Source organism: Venturia canescens, chromosome 1 (assembly GCF_019457755.1).
Source record: "Venturia canescens isolate UGA chromosome 1, ASM1945775v1, whole genome shotgun sequence".
NCBI lineage: Eukaryota > Metazoa > Arthropoda > Insecta > Hymenoptera > Ichneumonidae > Venturia > Venturia canescens.
In genome coordinates this window covers 11,921,158-11,941,474 of record NC_057421.1, presented here as the reverse complement: position 1 = coordinate 11,941,474, position 20,317 = coordinate 11,921,158, and the positions used below count along the sequence as shown (strand labels likewise).

The following is a 20,317-nucleotide window of genomic DNA, read 5'->3' as shown; positions in this document are numbered from 1 at the left end:
AATCGCACCCATCGGAAGCCTCTTTGGCGAAATGACTTACGATGCTTCTCGCTGAGATACTCGTCGACTTTTTATCCACCAAGAAAACTCGCCGGTCGCCCAATACTTTTGGCCAAGGCTGTATATATCTTCGTGTAGCTCTCCTTATAGGTATATAAATAATATGAGCGTATATATGGGTGAATCTACATAGGGGTAGGTTATAGCTCTTTGAAGTGCTCTGGATACACTTGGCCTGCAAAATTTATCGTGCCCATCGCAGTGTGTAACTAGTGGCGTCCTCTCGAGTCTAGTATTTCTTCTCTTACTCCCTCGATCGTCATATCTATTTTCATATCTCTCTTTCTTTCCTCGTATTATATAGTGACTTTCGCTATTCGTATGTCCGCCACGTGTACGTGAAATTACATAAACCGTTACACACCAGCTTCCACATATGTGGAGCGTAAAGCTCATGCTAAAAGTACGCTGTTTCGTATCTACTCGGCTAACAGGGATGCATGTGCGAAATAATCAAAACTATAACGTGTAGGAAAATCATTGCAATCGTGATTACAACCGTATGAGAAAGCTGGAAAGTCTAGCTCATCTGGAAAATTGCCCTTTAAATTCCTTGGTTAATAAACTTTCTACCTCGAGTGGCCATCCGAAACTCTTTTTTACTGGTGAGAGATTAGGTTTATTTTTCCACCGATTTTCCTCCGTACAAATGATGCTGACAAAAAATTTACTGAACCGTCGAAATTACTCGATTCTTTCTAGCCCTTCTTTGGCAATGCAATAGAAAGTATCGGTTAGGAGTTACAGTATACGACGAAGGCAAGTATACACCGCGCTGTTTCGCTGCAAACGATCATTAGCATCGGTTCGGGATTTAGGTGGCGTTGAAATTTGAAGTGGAACGTCGAAACGTATTTTAAAAAAGTCGCAATTTATATCAGGAAATTGGAACGTGAACTCGATCAACGGTGCGATAGTCGCTCTGCGTACCATTTAAAAAATACTTTTACACATTCGAGTATGACGACTATCCTATAATTTCAGATTTCAAAACCCATTATTCCCTCGTCAATACAAAGTTGGAAGCGACACGCGTAAAAGTTTGGCTACACTCCCTTGAAATATAGCAAAGTTTATGGATCCACTGACGGATTATGGAAACGGGAGCCCGAGCGTTCGACCAGGCAATGGAAATTGTTGGATGTACAGATCCGGGCACAAGTAAAACAAGCCGCGTACAGTCACATTCACTAACGATTCACTCTGTCAACGAGAATAACCACGCACTACCCAATTCATTCGAATGGCTATGCGCACGCAGGAGTAAAACTCTGCTCTTAGTCGATGCCTGTTAGATGGCATTTCGACGAAAATATGAATGAATATCGTTGCTAGGGACGAACTTAAAGGAGTTATAGGCATACTGGGGAATGCACGTAAACGACGGACTGCACGCAACGAAAAATAGCCATCACGTTCGACGAAACTTTAGGCCACCCATGAAGCACTTGACAGGCTTTTTAGGGCAGGTACGGAACAACCTTGACAGGCATTGATCGTGTAACGTACGAAAGCCTCGTATTGGATGTTGCCAGAATGAATTTTTGACGGTTTTAATAAGTCCTAACGTCAAAAGAATTCGTTGCTACATGCATCTCGATTTTCCTATTTCTGTACCTTGAATTTGACTAACAGATCTTAGCTCTTGTCTATCGCTCTCTACAGAATTTAAAAAATGATGAAAAGTTATGCTCCAAGAGGCTTTTCGCTCGTTGCCTTCACCACGAATGCACTTTTTGCTTAAATGCTTGTCAAGTATTTGAAACGTATTTCTTGTGACGTATGCCGAATTACTTTTGAAAGGCGATTGAGAATCTATTTCCAGGCGAAAACTCCACGAATATAAATTTCCTCCGTACCGACAGAACTCCCCTTGAAGAATATCGTCAGATATCTTGAGCAGTCATACATTGTGATATATGCAACATCGAAAGCCCATTTTCAATAGGAAATGGCAGATTTTGATTCCATTTCTTACGGGTGGGGATAAAATGTTAGAATTAATAAAATTTCGAACAGCTTAAATTTCGAGTTGATAAACTTCGAATGATTATATGGAGACAGATTAATTCGACTAGGGCTTTGAATGTCGAAAATAAATAAAGTAGAAACTTCGAAGTTCGAAGCACGTTTACATCGAAAATAGAATGTAAAAACGACGACTAAAATATCGTATTTTCCGAAAATTCGACTATCACTCTTTCGATTAATATAAATTACTACAATCGGCAATACTGTGAATATTTACAATTTTGACAATATAATAACAGAAGACTAAATATTACTGATGAGGCTGAAATACCGAAACACCAAAAATTCTAACGGTCAAAATGGCGAAACGCTGGAAAGTCGACCGATCAAAATGAAGAAACGCAACGGAGCTCAAAATACACGCTTCTCACTTACTCACCCGCTCACACTAATTTCAACCATTTTTCAGCCACCGCTATTCTGCACATCCAAGTTTTATAGGCTCGAAAAATGTACTTTTGATTTTTTGCTCTTCTATATTCTGCGTCTGGCTATAAAACAACTACTCTCCATTTTGTATTCGAAAATATGAACTTTTGACATTGGTATAGTTTGTTAAAATAGCATTCGAAATGGAAACTATCGAAATATATATTTTTGAATAAATACGAATTCAAAGAAGGAATATTCGATTAAATTCGTAATCTGCTAAATAGTCGATCGGAAATAAAAATTTCGAATTACTTAGTTTTCTGCAGTATCACAACTTTCAAAATTTCGAAATATCGACCGTTCCGCAATTCGGTTATTTGACATATTGAACCCTATCCGTATTTTCGATTGGAGTCGAAGAGAAAAATATATAAAAAATGATGTTGATTTGATTGGAGAGATGATAGTATTTTCACGAAAGTAGTTTAGTCAACAATCAACAATCCAGAGCTTCTGAGCTGACCACAATATTTGCATCTAGCCAACTGGCTGGAATATGCACTTTATTGGGCTAGTAGCCGCTCGGGAAATTAAACTTGGTAGCGCGTTCTGTGTTCGGTTAATCGATAAAGCGATTCGGATATGCGGTAGAAGCGGAAAAAATATTGCGAAAATGTTGAACAAGTAGAATCGTCGACTCTTAAACCGCGAATTCGTTGAGGGCCGCCAAGCTTCGGTGGTACACATAACCACGAGAAAAAAAGTTTTTTAGGCAATAGGATAGTCATGGGAGGAAAATATCCAAGAAAGAAAGAGAGGCAAACGTTACTCATGTACTCCATGGCGCTTCAGCCTCGTTCCGAAGCATTTCGGCGATATTCTCGGTTCAAGAGGAGAGAGCGAAAGCCGTCAGGATCAGCCTGCATCTTGAAAGCCCTCTCCCTCGTTATCTCTCCTTCTCGCGCTCCCTCGCTTTTCCATCTCGTTACACCGTCTCTTGCGCGCCCCGAACTCTCGAAAGCTCGAGCAGTTTCATGAGATGTTCTCGGTTTTAAACTTTATTGCCACTATACCGACTATGATATAACGATAATCTGACGCGTCGACAAGCCAACCTTACCGCTTCTAATATTACAGAGCACCGCTCGTAGTGTACCTTCCACATTTTCGAAACAGAATACGCCCAGTAATTCGTAAGCCTTCGGAGCTCCTTCTAACAAAATGAATCCTTTTTTTGTTTGTTTTCTTCCGAGCAATAAGCTGAGAGCATGGAATTTCATGTATACACAGAAATCGATGATAGATGAATAGATTAAGGTATTTCTTTCGTATGACCGTATTTTTTGGTGACGCGAATTGGGGCACTCGAAATTTGCACTGGATTTCTAACCTCTGAGAAGTCGCGGTTACGTAGGAAAAGCTTCTGCTTCTGCAATTTTTCCAACTTCTATCGTTAATATCTCGTTTAAGCATTCGCGGTAAGCCTCTATTTTTATCGTCGCTATGGATTCTTTACATTTTAAGAATTACTTTTTATATGAATTATTGAATGGACATTTGGTGATGATGGAATTTCCATAAGCTAACGTATAAATTTTACGATTTTTCAAGTATTAATTCTTTATTAAGTGCACACTTATTCCTTGCTGTAATTAAAAATTAGTTGTTTGTAGAATATTCGGGTTCGTGAAAGCAACACCTGAAAGTGATGTTGCTACCCTGGAGTTTTTCGGCAAACTATGTTGGTCCTGATTCAGCTAAAATCATTGTTGAATGCTATTTTATTACCCCAACCACGATCCGAACAATGATTCACATTTGTGCGTGACAAGTCAGTTGTCCATAAATGCAAACGAGGCTGTAACTGGAGCCACGTAATTCGTACGCTGTTATTTCTCTTCTGTATAGCACAAGTGAGTCTTCGTTTCAAATTTACTCAGTTGTGTTCCAGGTAAATGACAAACGTTATCTCATTTGTGCAAAAACGCCGTATAAATTACTGTCTGTTTCGTGTTAATTAACTGTTTCATTTTCAAATTGCGTGAGCATTAAAAATGAACCAATAATTCTTGATCCAATTTCTTGAATATCCAAACGACGGAAGTGTTGCTGGGTAGTCTGAAGGTTTTCGAGAAAATTCGGTGCGAATATGGCATCGAATATTCAAATAGCAAAAATACTGAGCGAACGTGATCGATCGTACTTTCTCAAAGTAACTTGAATTCTTATCTTTAGTGCTCCAAGTCTCGAAACTTTTGCTCAACGATTCGAGCACGTGAAAAATCCTGGATTGCCACGAAAAAAAATTTGAAATTGCGTTTTTCTTCTCTAAATACGAACATTGCGTTTCTGTGCTCCACTGACACAATGTCACCGCCTCGAACGTTGTGTCGCAGAAACAGCGAGTTGATGGACGCTAAAAAAGAGTGGCGTTATCCCAGTGATTGGTCCAGACTGCGGTCCTTTGACGCCCTAAATTCTCCTGAACTACTACGATAATTAGTTCATGATAACCGAGTTCTGTAACGTTCAATTGTCCGGGTTGCATAGGAGACTCCCCAAAGGGGTTGGCATTATCAAGGGCGAGCCGTATGCGAATCCGTGAATGATGAATGGCAAGAGACGCGGATCATGTACCTCCGCTGATTCAGCATCCGAAATTCTCCAGGTGTCCTTCGTTTCCTTGCCCTTCCCACGCACCCACCTCCACCTCGCCATACGGGGACACGTACGCGTAAAAATTTACTCAAATTCGTGTTTTATCCCACTCCGAATTTCGTCTCAAAATTATAGGATTTACCTCTGTCTCTCGTGTGATTCGATCTTTTGAATCTTTCTCGATCTCGCTGCACCGAAACAGCATTTCTCTCGCAGTGTCGTGCCATCCATCAGACTCTAGTCACAAACGAGCGACACACGAACAAAGCACGAATATGTATCAGCCTTCCATCCAAGATGTTCTCGTGCCTTGTATATTATAGCTGCACTTCTCGCTCCCCTCGGTGGCTCTCCGTGTCTCTCGTTCTCGATCGATGTTACACATACGGTGCACCGCACTGTGTTCTCTATCAAATACTCCCTGATAGCATCCTTCCATAGAGGGGCGCGTGTCAGTACGGGAGTGGTGAGTAGGTAATTTCGCTTCTGACGAGCTCGCAGCTACGACCGCAAGCTTCATGACCGGCGCTCTCACGTTCGTGTAAATTGCCTTGGATGGATTGGGAAGGGAGATGGAGATGGGGGCTGAGGGCACCGATGGGAGAAAGTGAAAGAGAATCACGAGGGAGAGAGAGAGCGAGGCGAAGAGATCTTTCAACGTCCATTCCTGTCAATCATGCGGTTATGATACAAGCTGTAGTTGTGTTATCTCCTGAAACCTAAATTCAATACAGTTATTTTGCACTCGTAAAACTTTCGCTTCTATTTTTATGCAAATTTCAATTAAATCTCAAGCTATTTCGATTATCGTCGCAGAGTGCTCGTCAATTGTTTTTTGAGCCTCGTCTCCCACGAGTACACTGAGAAAAAAGGCCATTGGAACAACGAAATGTGGCATTACGGGGTGCCAATGAAACATGTGATCGTCACAAGGTTTAACATGATTAAACGAATAAAATAGTTTTGGATGTAGCGCAGTGACAGTGTAGTATTTTAAAACAGTTGAATTTTTAAATAGATTAAACTCAGGTAAATTTGACTGTCTGAAGGGAAATTCATAAAAACCAATCACAATATGTGATTACCGAATCGAAATGAAAAATGTATGGGAACAAAAGCTTGATTATTGATGTCGATGTGAGGAAGCCAAACCTATTTTCGATTGCCAACGAGAATGATTCTCATCGAGACCAACATCGACGATCACTCCCCTCTGTCCATTTGACTCTCACTGGCCTCTCTGTATCTATAGGTTGACTCCCCACTGTCGCCTCCTTTCTGCATCTTCTGCAAAAGTCGAGGTAGGCGGCCATTGTGTTCGGATCCGATCCAAATTTGGCAGTGATCCCTCTCGCTCGTCTCTTTTACGTTTAGCTCGGTCTCGTCACGCCTCTTGCTGTCGCATGTGCGCGCATACCCACAAACAGTCGTCTCACATATACGTTCACATTGGTTGAGAAAAGATGTTTAACGAAAGCGCGTTCTCTAGGAGGTTCTTTCGTTGGCGATTTGAGCCAAATTGAGAATGCACACGCATGTAAATTCTCCACACTTTTCACATCGCGATAGTGTTTTTCTTCGTTTTTATTTATATAAAAATTTTTAAGGGAAAGTCGATGATTTAATGTCGTCACGTTTTTTTTTTTTAATTGATCGTACAAACGAGAGGAAGAAGTTTATAAAAATGGGTCTTATCAATATTTTTGGAGGATCTTGATAGAATGGACGACTTGTGAAATCCTGTGCTCCGTCGCACAATGGGTCCTGGTCATGTTCCTTGAAAAGTTAAAGTTACAAATGGTCGTAGCTCGAGTATTCTTCCGATTCGTTTATCACAAATCGTGAGATGTCTGAGAACTGTTTGTTGGCTCATTGCCAAGCAGACACAATCCATACTATAAATACAGTTCGCTATGTAAAGTAACAGCATCGTTTCCCCGATGCGATACGTTGACTCGACCTCTAGGAACTTTTCTCCTTTTTTCTATCGTTTTATGTTTCCCCGTGTTCTTAACTTTTCTTCTGTTTTTCGTGCGACTCTTGCGGCTGTAGCGGCGACTCTATCGACCAGATTCGTAACTTATCGTATTGAGAATTTTCTACTGAAGCTACTAATGTGCAGTTGACCCCATTTAGCCTCGGATTTCCAATTTGGAACAAGAGATTTAACCGTTGGTGCGATGAAGTTCGAGTGCAGCAGGAGAAAGAAGCTGGAAAAAAAGTACGTGTCCCTGTTAAGCCCGAGGGTCGACACGAATAAGAGTAAATGGGGCGAGAGGGTTAGTTGAGAAAGCTCTGGTCTTACGACATTGTCGACACACCGCTACTTCCCCTTTCCCCTCTCGCCCCTGTTCGCTCTCTCTCTCTCTCATTTCTACAGACTTCTCCGGTGTCTGGCAGACACGTCAGCCTGGAAATACCGAAGAGGACCCCGAGGAAACGTTTATTGGACGTTATTAAATATAATGCCAGGAGGCAAACGTCTCCTCGCCTCTTATACACCTCTTTCACTTTCTATATATACATATATTTGTAGAATTTGCTATGCTTTTCCGTGCCGTCCTTCTCCTCGCTTACTCTCGTGCTTTTTCCCCGCGTTTTCTCTTCCTCTACTGCTCATATCCTGGAAAACTTTCTCGGTAACTTCGTAATTCTTTAAAAGGATCCTTGCTCGCTCGCCAGCGTCTTGGAGCGCGATCCTGGAACGTGTATAGGTCCCTCCTTTCTGATATTTTGTATCTTTCTCTTTTTCTTCAAGAAAAAGTGTGAGATAAGGAAGGAATTTTTTGCTACACTCTTGGTACTGCGGCAGCCTTTGACTACGTCCGATCCTACCAATGAAATGATTCCCTCAATTTTCTCATTCCCAAGACCGACAAACCATGGCTCGTTCGCATTCAGTTTTATGATATTCGATAGATTTTCCTGCCAAGGACCATATTCCATTGGGAATTAAGTTTTTTTTAAACGTGTCTGGAACGGTGCTTGAAATGAATTAGTTAATTGAATATTTTTATGAACAGTGCTTGTATTGAAATTTCCGTACGTTGCATATTTTTGAGGTTACATACTGATAAGAGGAGAGTCATTTTTCGAATTAAAATTTTTTTGCAATTCTCGAATCATTTGTTGGGGGGAAAAATGATAGAAAAATGTCATTTTCGACGTCCTGCTCTTCGAATGCAGATTTTGTTCAATAGTTCTATTCATAGATGATTTTTTTTTAATTTAACAAAAAAATGACAAAAAATGTTCCGTTTACATTGAATTTTTATTTAATAATTGTTAATTTATCAATTTCATTTGTTCTATTCAGCAAATCATTGTTTTATGATGGCCTCTGCTGACTTGGGTAAAGAAAAGACAATTAAAATGGAATCCAATGCACAAATTATCCAAATTCATTGAGCTATTGTTCCATTACGTTGGATCACAAATGGAAAATAATTGAAAATTATACCGAGTCAAATTAACGTTCCTAATTGAGCTTTGTCTGCATCCAGAGTTTCAATATTTTCATTATTTTGACAGACACTGAGCGTTGCTCAATTTTGTGTATATTAATTGAGGGTTACTCACTGAAAACACTAGGACTTTATGTGTTCTTTTTATCGAGATTGATGCTCGTAATAATCAAAATGATTATCATGTTTCATTGAAGAAAATAGTCATTTACGTTAAAGCCCATTTCTCGCGTATCATGCCTATGTGTGTGCGTCAATGCTGAGACGAACAGCAGGTCAGCTGGGTGAAACCTCAATTACCAGCAGCAAATCACGTTCAGTCCGCCGACTTCTGGCCTGCAACAAGAGCGGATAACCTCTTCAGCTACTAACGAACCAATTCACCCTCTCGCCCCAGCGAGTCCTCACCAAAATCCCTCGAATCGTACGTAGACTGTGTTGCGACGATGTGTGCTCAACACAGTATGCTCAGAGTGACGTAGTCCTTATCCTTATGTGGAGATTGCGCATATCATCAGATTTGATAAAGGCTTCAAACGTTTTGTCTGTGCCTCAAGCTTGAATCTACATTCCAGAAAGTCCAGGATATTTAAAAAACATTCACCATGGTAAATTTGCAGTTTTTCAAGTTCACGTCGAACCTTCGTTGTCGCCGAGTTTTATAAGAAAACACCCCCGAGAATCTAGAAACGAGGCAAGTTCTTTTCAAATCGTTTCATCGCAATCGTTTTTCTCTTTGAACTCTGAACGAATAAACTGCACTGAGGAAAAAAAATCATTGGAAATGTAGAATTACGGGGTGCCATTGAAATATACGATCATCACAAGGTTAAACATGGAGTATGGATCAACCGAGTAACCTCACTCGGAATTTTCGAAATCGAAATTCTTTGACACAGCTTAAGGAGGGTGGCTAGCGACCATACAATGTTGCCATGCTAAACCATGTTAAATACATTAAAAATTTCAAAATGATAAGAATTTAATAAAATTTGGTGAACATATTCTTTAGTGCCAAATTTGAGAATACGAATTTTTTAAGATTTTTCTTCTGTACAGTTATCGAGTAATTGATCACTAAAGTTCACGTGTATAAGCATAGCGTTTCCATATATATAGGTATACATTCCGGGCATAAGAAATCTGCTTTAATGCGTAATTACTCGATAACTAAGCAGAAGAAAATTTTGAAAAAAATTGTGTCTTCGCACTTGATGTTGAAGAACATTATCACCAAATTTCTTATCATTTTGACGAATGTAGCCACCCTCCTTAACAGATAAAAAAAAATAGCTCCGTCAGCCTGCGCAGGGCGATGGTAAAAATGGGCTGGCAAAGCCTTTTTTTAATGTGTTGAACTGTGTCACAGAATTTCGATTTTGAAATTAGCAGCTATTTCTCTCGCACTCACAGTTGCGATATACCGACTGATCCATCCCCTTAAACGAATAAAATGGCTTTAGATCAAACTGCAGCTTCAATCTCTCCGAAAACATAGCACTTAAACGAAGAAAACTCTTCCAATGACATCAATTGCTATTGAATCAACAATTTGTTTTTTCCCCAGTGTGAATTTAATACGGTTCTTGTGTTGATTAATTAGGAAAGTTGGGACATCCAGTGATGCTGTCAAAGTCGCAGAGCTGCGGTAGAGATAGCAGGCCGTAGTTCGTAATTGTTGAGAACAACATTAGCAGTTATAGCGTACGAACTGCAGAAGTCTGGACACGAGCATGTTGACGTAAACGCAACGGAGTGCTTTGGAACTTAATTTGCGATGGTGTCATTGCGTCCTTAAAGGCCGTAAGGTGTAACGTGTACATTCGTTGGCCACACTCTGTTCGCCCGCAGTTGGCAGTTCCTTTGCTAAATTGGCTCGAATGAAGGCTTTTCGTAACATTTGCTTTGTTCGTGGCGGTGTGTACAAAAACTTCGATCAACGTAGTTTATTCGGAAAGTTGCAGAAAAGCCAAATCGCCCCGATTTCCTGCAGCGTTTACGTTTCCGTTAATTTTTACATGGCGAATGACTGTGCTTCGTTATTTCGGCCAACTTTTCCTACGAATGTTACAATTGACTCTGCTCGTTGCGCTTGCCTTCGCTGTTTGGATACTGCACGCATTTGCTATTAGCAGGAGGCCGCCCTCTAGTTAAGAGCACAGACGTATTGCTCTAATGGGAGACGGGAAAAAACGGAAGAGGGAGGAAGATAGAGATTGCAAAGCGTGGAAGGGAAGTTTACGAGAACAGTTCTGAAAATCCAGTTACCAAAAGCCTCGACCTGAGCACCGGTTCAAACTCAATTGCAGACGTCTCAAACCTTCAAGTATTCGGATTTCTCTACAAGAGTCTGCTTCTCTGTCTCTCGCTTTCTTTTTTTTCAGTCTGCTTTCTTTTTTCCCCCGATAAGATCGCCTCAAGTGAATAATCGTCCGGTTCCAATTTCGCGGTAGAGAGTGAATTAATTAATTAATTAACCGGCCAAACCCTCGATTCCTCTTTCTCCTGAGAATCGCTGGCGAATACTTGACGAGACCTGGCTTCTTCGTTTTTTTCTCGTTATTCTTCGTAACTCGTACAGCTTCCGTATATTCTCCGGGTATTTTGCCATTCGGATTTATCATGATTCTTATGGATTTTTTAACGAGGTTAATATTTCCTTTGAAAAGGGTAAGTGCTCTGCGATATTTTTAGTCTTCCTCGTGTCCGAGCTCGAACGCTTGATAAAAAAGTCATTAATCACGTTCGCACTACTAGCTCACGAGATGAACAAAATTTCATTTTCTGGCATAAAACCCAAAAACAAGTAGTAATCCAAAATATATTGGACCGTAAAAGGCTTTACAAGTCTTTAATTGATTTACGACAAAAGATAAATAATGAACAGCGAGCCCGAAATGGCCCTCTCTATTTCGTGCAACTTGAAGAGAGCAATTACGTCAGCGATATTCTCATATCCAAGAAAAAAATACAACAAAAAAAAATTTTAATAAGTGAGTTTGCAAGTCCTCCAGGCTCCTGTAATTTTTTTTATTATTGAAGACCCAAATTTATAGTTTTCAAAAACCTTTAGCAACGCGGCTGGATAAGGAGTCTCGGTTCGAACTCTCACACATAAATGTATTTGTCCAGTCTCGTATTTGTCCGCGAGTATAAGGAAAAGAGATGCAAAAGCGTGACGTCGCAATTTCAATGTTTAATTGACTCTTTGTATTTCGAAAATCACTTGAAAATCCCCAAAAAGTATTGATGTCTAGCAATGCTCGAGAACTTTCAGCGTATTTTATCTCAAACCATCGACGCACGGGTGTGAAGAAAAGCAGCAGGGTTGATGGTTCGTGTCAGGTGAGCAAGGAGCATGAAGGATGGCGATCCGTTAACGTGCCCTATAAACTCTGTGCCTTCGGAACACTCTTGTCAGGGAAGCGACCCGTCACATATTTCGGCCCTGTTTACTGCCGCCCCGCTCCGTCACTTTTCTCGCGTTCGCCTTACCCTCCGATTTCCATAGCCTCGTAATACATTTGAAACTAGGCGATCGCGTTAATTCCTCCCGCAGTTTGGACATTTAATTTGCGGGCCTGTAATATGTTCGAATGACGTCGTAAACCCTGAAATATATATTCCGCAGTTATCTCGTAAAGTTTTAAGTATTTTTTGATATGTCAGTTACTGATACCCGGTCGCAGTGACGAATGAAATTTACGTAGTTACGTAGTTATTGCGTTTACGATTTTCATATTAGAGCTAAATGGCTTGTGGTACCAGATGGTCGCGAATGTACACGAAATTTGGACGCATCGTTGACTATCTTCAGAGTTATTAACGACCAAAAAGACCTCGGCTGACTATGAACAATATTTTTCATTTATAAATAGAAATGAATAATCGAGAAAGTGCAGAGAATTTTTTCAAGATGTTTGAGAGCCATTTTCCAACTTTTTTTTTTAGAGAAAACCTCTTTGGGACGGAAGAGGCCCACATGGGCTCAACGCTCAAAATTTTTCATGTTTAAAACGTGATTTTCTTTAACCATGATCCACCATCACATTTTCCTCGTTACTTCCTTACTATTTTCTTCACTTTCATCTTTCCATCTCGTCCATCTTCTTCCTTTCTCGGAGGTATACGTTCCGCTTTCTTTTCCTCCTTCTCTCCTTTTCTCTTTCCACGTCTGCCTCTCTCCTTTCCTTCGTATTTTATCCTCTGGCCTCTTTTCCACTTGCTCTCTTGTCTTTTCCTTTCTTCCCAATTCCCTTTTGTCTCTTCGTCCTCCTCTTCGCTCTCTCCTTTCACAATTTGCCTCCATGCAGCTTTTTGACTCTCCTTCCGTTCCGTTTTCGTCGCTATTCTTTCGCGTCGCCACCATCCTCTTATGCCTCGCCTACCGCCGTCTTTCTCTCGCGTTGCCACTGATCCTATAGCTCCACTTTTTCACCTCGCTTGTTTTTCCTTTTTCGGTCTCCTTTTTTCCGTTTTCTTCATTCCATTTTCCACTTCTCCCTTCATTTCCTCCTTTTCTCGTTTCTTATACTTGTCTCAGTCTCCGTTCAGTATTCCTCCTCGCCTCCACTCCATTTCCCGAGCCCATTTTTTTACCCTCTCACACTCCACAATCCCAGTCTCTCATCTTTAGAATAATTGATGTTAAAAAAGAGACAGAAAGACGGTTAGACGGATAGATACTCGAGTGGATATGTTTGTTTTTTCTTGAGATGGAAAAGTGAGAGAGAATTCTCCACGCTGACTGTAGACAAAGAGTATATTTCCCGGGGGAACGACGAATTGGAGACTACGATGCAGTTATTGTCTCCTTAATTCGGTCGTCCTGGGTTTTCCCACTTATTCCTTTCCCTTTGTCTTTTTATCTATTTTTAAGAAAGATATCGCACCCGCTCACTTTCGCCATTGTCTTTCCGTGCTCCCTCTTCGCGCGTGACAGTCATCAGTGAAGGGGGGTTGAAGGGCGAGAAAGAATGATGCAATGGAAACTCACTTCAATATACGAAAACTCAAGCAACAAATAGTCCCATGAAAGAATATAGGAAGATACGAAAGATCCAATTTTTCTGATTTCGATTTAGTTCGCACGTCGCCCCTAAAATATAGAACACGAAAGTTTGTTCATCGTCGAAATAGCGAACTTACGAAAATGTAATTACGATTGAACTAAAAACGAAGAAAGGTAAGCGCTCGCGAGCACTGAATCTTGAAGAAATTCGCTCTCGTAGTTGACAACCAATTAATCGTGACTTGCTACCGATTGTATTGTACCGCCAAGAACCGGTCCGCTATTTATCGTCCAACTCGTCTCTTTATCCTCGTTCTTGATGTCGTCGCGTTGAAATCTAGTCACTTGTAGTCTCGAGGCAGTGAGAAATAAGGAACGCTGCTTTCCACCGAATAATCAAACGAAAGAGCTCAATTACGGGCGCAGAAGAGAATTCCATAGAATAGAAGCGGAACGAGGCAGGGCGAGAGTAGTGGACGTGAAAAGCTCGTTACTCTGCATTTTCATTCATGTGTACATGTACACAGAACCACGTTGACAGTAGGAACTTTTACAAATGGATGTTTTCAGAAAACAGAATTAATTTCATTGAAGTCGAGTGAAAAAATTCGATGACGTTCATCTTGGATGAAATTTTATTAGAATTCGAATTTATTTGTCGTAGAATTTTTCTGAAAACCGATTATTTGATTTGCTGCAACGACTGCGAGTTCGCGTTGCTCCAAATTTCAATGCAGCGATAGGCATTTTTGTAACAACATCGTGAAGGAGGTTGTACAACTTGAGCTGGATTTTTGCCACGCCAGAAATCATACTAGAAGACAAGGCTGTCTTGTTCCATGTGAAATTTTTTTCGTACGTTGTACACGAACAAAGTCGAGAAACGTCAGGCAATAAATACTCGTTACCAAGTAAAAAATCTGTCAGTAAATATTTTCAAAAGATTCAACGCTGTTTCCGGGTAAATAAAAATATAATTGTATTATCGGAATATTTCAATGGTGAAATTCAACACTGCACGGTATTCATTTCTCAATTTAAGATATTAATCTCACGTTTATAATCCGAGATGTCATAGAAAGACGCTGTGTTAATGTCGTTGGTCCCTTTCCTGATAAAAAGGTTTATTCCACCGATTTGTGCGATAAATAGTTTGACAGATGCACCTCGAAATGATGAAATTTAACGGTCTGTCAGTTGGGATTGTTTCAACGAAGCATTCAATATTCAAAAAATTGTCAAAGGCAATAACTTTAAGATCTTATCTGCGTGATAATAATGTCACCTAATAATGGATTTGCGAACGAAGGTTTAACCCTCCGGTGGTCACACATTCTAGAAAAAACGTGCTGTTCACACGATATGATATGATATTAGTTTGAGCCATTCCGAATCAGAACATCATGGGAAAAAATTTTATCCAATTTTCAAAACAGCAAAATAAATTAACACCGAGGTCATGTTTTAGAAAAAATTATTTTTTACTAAAGAAATCATAACTCTGGCAATGCTTTAACCAGCTTTCTTGGGCGTCAATAATTAAAAAATTCTAGATTAAAGTTGCTCTTGGGGTTATTTTGACCCCCGGGGACCGCGGAGGGTTAAATTGTGATTGAATTAGTAGTGCACGGAGAGACTTTTATACGAAAGATTACTGTTTTTATAGTAACGCTGGACTATATCGATATTACAATAATAAATAATCAATACAGAGTGTGTCAAATAATGCAAAAGTTTGGGGAACCATTATGCACAGTTCATAGTAAATAATGCGCTGCGCTACATAAAAAATCGACATCGAGTGAATTTTGATTAAGGATGTATGTGAAAAATATTGACGTGTCAAATTTTTCATGAATTTGAAGTATTTAATAGAGTTGATCACGCTGCATCGATTGAAGAAAAGAAAAAGGTACTTAGCCGATGGTTATCGTGATCTATCAGTTGTTCAGTCGGTAAAAATCCTACTGCACGTTTTATTCCGAGTAGGTTGATATTTGAAAGAAAATATGAGTTACACGCTATTCTCATTTTATTAGAGAACAAGGTGTAACTTTTATTTTTCTCAAAAAATCAAGGATGTCCGAGTAAAACCTGTAACCATTTTGCAGCTATCTCTCTCGCACTCACGCAAGCACCACGCAAGTGATAGATCACCTTAAAAAGAAATATTTAAGAATTAAAGCCACATTTAAATCCGTGTTATTTGTACCGGAAGTTGACAAAATCGAACTAAAATGATAAAAAAGTGTATGAATCGTTGTCAACGCATGGCCACAAAAAAAATTTTTACAAACTTCAAAGTTTTATCGATTTTTTCACATAAAAAAAACCCACTGTTTCCGATGTCGTTGTGGAGATATTTGGGGTTAACTTTTGACGTTTCAGCGGCGTTCCGTAGTTAATACGCTCGCCATATTGAACATGTAACTTGATTGGCTCGCTTGTGCTTGACACCACAGTTATCAAATTGGATATTAATTTTATTAAAAATCGTAAATTATGATTCAAAATGACATAGTTTTTTTTATTAAAAATTATAAAATCCAAACAGCAATGATTCGCCATTGACATTTTAACATAAGACATAACCTTAAAAAATAAATAGATGTACTGCGGAATGACCTGAATATATACATCCTTAAAAACATAGTAAACAATGAAATGATTTGATGAAAATTTAGAGATAAAATAGCAATCGTTTCTCTGTCCTATACGAAAAATTGAATAGTTTCGTATTATTCTTTTTACCGCACTGAATTTTGCTCAATAACATAGCAAAGTTCATGCGCACACCAAACATATGAGTTGTTGTAGGTATAAGCACAAAAATCAACTAGTCGTACGTAGCAAAATTTCAAGCAGTCGCTTCGTTTGTGAGCGAACTTTGTGTTCGCGAACGTTTAGAATTTTTGTATTATTCAGATGCACCAATAAGTAAATCTTTGTCGAAAAAAAGATTTACTTCTTTTCGGACGGTGCACCTCAACCATACAAAAGTTTTAGACGTTTCAATTTGTCCAGTTCAATTCACCAGTTTTAAACATGTCACCAAAGGCACAAGTGACATTCAGATGTCGATACATCCTTCGACGTAAGAATGTCACAGACCTAAATTTCGTCTCTCCTACATAGTAAAATTTGAGAGAAGTGCTCTCAGCATCAAAATTATTACTGTGTGTTTTGATGACATGTAATAGAACAGCGACACAGACCAGCGCTCCTACACAACATAGCGAAATGTATTTATCCCAAATATTCATAGTAAAGTCTCTCTGTGTGCGAGAGTTTGCATCAACGAATATAAACATTTGCGCATACATTTGTATTCGATGTGTTCAACTTCTTGTGCCTCCGCAAGTATGAATGTGCGGTTTGTACATACACAGCTGTTAAAACTGCGAAGGAATTTTGGTGCTATTTAAAATACTGTTTAAGTAGAGAAGGTTGAAGCAACGTATCGTTTCATTCTTCGTCAGCGCGTATTAGTGCGATGTAAGACAGTAATTAGAGAACTCGACTCACGATTGGTCGAAGAGTAGCCCGAAGAAGCTGATTCTCAGCTTCGCTATTGGTGCCTTTAAACTTTGGCAGAGCGTTTACAATTTTTTTTGGTTCCTTCTTCGGAGCCCTGCCTCGTTGTCTGCGGCGTTAAGATCCAAAATAATCGTTTCTCAGCCTGGCGTCCTCGGGGTTTTATTTCTTCTTTGGTGCTTGCTTTTTTCACGTTTATCCGGTCACGGCTCGGTATGAAATAACCCTCTTTTCCGAGAGTCTTCGTCACTCGTATCTTGTCGTATAAGCGACACATGTACATGGATGCAAGTGTCAATACGCGGATGGCACGCGCTCCGAGAACATCCGAGCTGCTGCAACCGCGAAGGCTTTTCACTCTCTACGCGTATTGTCTTTGCTCTTTCATTCCTTTTTTTTCAAGTCGGATCGCTTTCTTCTTGACTTAGTCCGAACGTCACTCAAGGCTTGCGCTGTAGCGTGCAATATCTCGAGGAGACTCTGTAGCGGCAAAATCTCTCTCTCTCTCTCTCTCCTTCTTCTTAGCCTTCTTCTTTTTCTTATTTCCCTCTCTCTTTCGAGTATTCTCTAAACTTAGACACGAGGGAGAGAATCGAAAGGGGCCGGTGTGAGGGACAGGAAAACTTTGACGGCCCAGCTTCCCGTCACTTTATCGTCTTAGCGAATTCTGGCCGCCTTCTCTCTCTCTCTCTCTCTCTCTCTCTCCCTTTTCCTCATCAATCTCGTCATTTTTTGTTAGTTTTTGTCTTTACCTTTTGAGTTTTATCGCTCGTTTCTATACCTCCACAAACGCGCTCTCTCGAGGCCGTGCTTAAATTGTAACCTCACACACTTGCCACTGCGTGTTCCTCATTCGCACTTCTTTCTTCCATTTGATTTCTCTCTTCCTCTCATTCTCTCTTTTCTCTTCTTCCACTTCGCGTGCTCCGCGAAATTGAGAACGCGTTCGCTAGAGGGCCTCGACTTTTGCTCGATTCAATGATTGTTCGCCGTTCTCGCGCGCACATTGTTGTACCTAAAAGCCTCGCAGTATCTGAGAAACTCGTCACATTTGTTACGGTACATTCTCGTCGTCGAAAAATCACGCGATAATTGTACGACAGTGGAATCACAATTATTCCAGCCCCTGTCCCGATCATCGCACCCCCTTAATATCCTTCTTTGCCCCGACGTCACGTTCACTCGGTAGCACTTTTTGCTTTTTCACTATTTTTTACTATCGATTCCATTTTATCGCGTCGTTTGAATTTTCCATGTGCACGTACTGAAAAAAACAAGTGTCGGGCTCGCAACAATTACTCGAAAAGTTATTGAAAAGTGCATTTTTCTCACCGTTTCTTGTGGTTCATCCAGATCGAACGCGAATAAATAAAAGTGACCAGTGACCAGGAGATTGGAGATATTCCAGCCACGATTGTCGCAGAAGCCTCAAGCTGGAGCTTGCAAAGAGGACTTTTGGCCTGAGGGGGTGAGTTCAATGATTTTTTGAATTTTCTCTTTTGACACGATTTTTTTATTCATTTTACTAAACGAAGATCGACGGATTTGCATCCATAGTAGTTGTGTACGAATCGGTGGACTGTGTGTTTTCACGTGACATTTTGGTCCGTCGGGTGAGCAAAGCGAGTGTTGCGAGTCAGCTTTATGAATCGATGGCTCGAATGATAAATCACAAAATTCAATATTTTATGAGCAGCGAGTCGAAGGGCTCGAAGATTTCCTAATAACGCGTTTTCAATTGCAATAATCTTGCAATAATTTTCGAAAACCTTTCGCGAATTTCAACATCTATTAAAACATCTACAACCGTCCTCAAATGAAAAGAAAGAAGAAAGAAGTAATCATAAAAAAAACCTGCACCATTCCAAGGTTTCGTATCCAGCCATTGCTCCAGTTCCCCCAAAAAATATCAAAATGACAATATCCTCAATTTCGTAAATATCCCATTTTCATTCCCTCCTTAAACTCCGAATTGAAATAAATTTTTCTTCGTATCTTATGAGAACGATTAGATCGGTAATTGATCAATTAGGGGATTTGACCAACAGCTCAGCCAGCTACGGGCCGACGGACGATCGTCGTGTTCCTAAGCACGTGCGTAAAGTACACATTGAGCAATGCACATGCACGTATGTATACGTGAATATATATGAACATTGGCGTGGGTGTGTATTTTTGATAGTACATAATATGCCAGTATATTCATGTATTTATAGTCTACTGTGTACACGCGCTCATATATACATATACGCAAATGCATGCGTGCTATATCGAGGGAAGAGGATCGCGTCCATGCAATATCCGATGAAACCACTGCAGATAATCGTCCCTGGATGCCTCCGAACGTCCCAAATCAACAGCTTCATTTATGTGCATATATCGCTGTTCTCCTGTATTTCGTGTTTTGGTCATCACGAAACATTCATTTCGTCACATCTCTTCCTGTGCTATTATACTAAATAATACAGATTTGCATGTCGTTTTCTCTCTCATGAAATAAATTCATGCTTACTACATTTTATTACAATAATTGAGGGGTATTTGTGAAGAGTTGTGAGATTGTAAGATTGTCGAATATTTAGGATGAGCCACTGTCGTTGTATTAAGGTAACTCCTGTAGTGCATGCTAGTCAAATGAGTGCTAAATTTTCAAAACGCTTTTAGACCAAGTTCAACGTACCGATTAAACTTATTGCTAGTAGATGTCTATTCAAGCATATTTTATTAACGTGAAAATATATTTAAAATGATAGTTTTGCAAAATTATCAACTGATAGATGCAAATTTTCATGATGACACATTTTCACAGGTATTTTTCAAAGAATCGTCTCTATTTTTTAACCGATTTTATTGCACCAAGTCTCATTTTGTTCCTCAACTGATCCTTTACGAATTCACCACGTAGATTTTCCTTTAAACTCATTCCTGAGAGAAATTACGAATGAAAAAGATTTTTCACTTAATGAACAATTAGCTGCAACAGTGAAACGATCAAGTTAAAAAAACAACTACATGGTGGATTCATAGAGGACCAAACAAAATGAGACTTGTTGCAATAAAATCGATGAAAAAACGCAGATAATTTTTTGAAAAATACCAGTGAAAATGTGTCAGCGTGGGAATTTGCATTTATCAATTGATGGTTTTGCAAAACTAGCGTTTTTTAATATTTTTACATCTTAATAAG

The 20,317-nt window shown here is 39.8% G+C and overlaps 1 protein-coding gene across 1 annotated transcript in view; it reads left to right on the top strand.

The window, feature by feature from the left end:
- Nucleotides 1-18,392: 18,392 nt before the first annotated feature.
- The window catches only part of mub (poly(rC)-binding protein mub), a 140,103-nt gene continuing 138,178 nt past the window's right edge, over nt 18,393-20,317 (top strand). The window contains exon 1 of the mRNA XM_043431899.1: nt 18,393-18,598. The gene's annotated coding sequence lies outside the window, so the exon portion shown is untranslated. The remainder of the gene's footprint in view (nt 18,599-20,317) is intronic.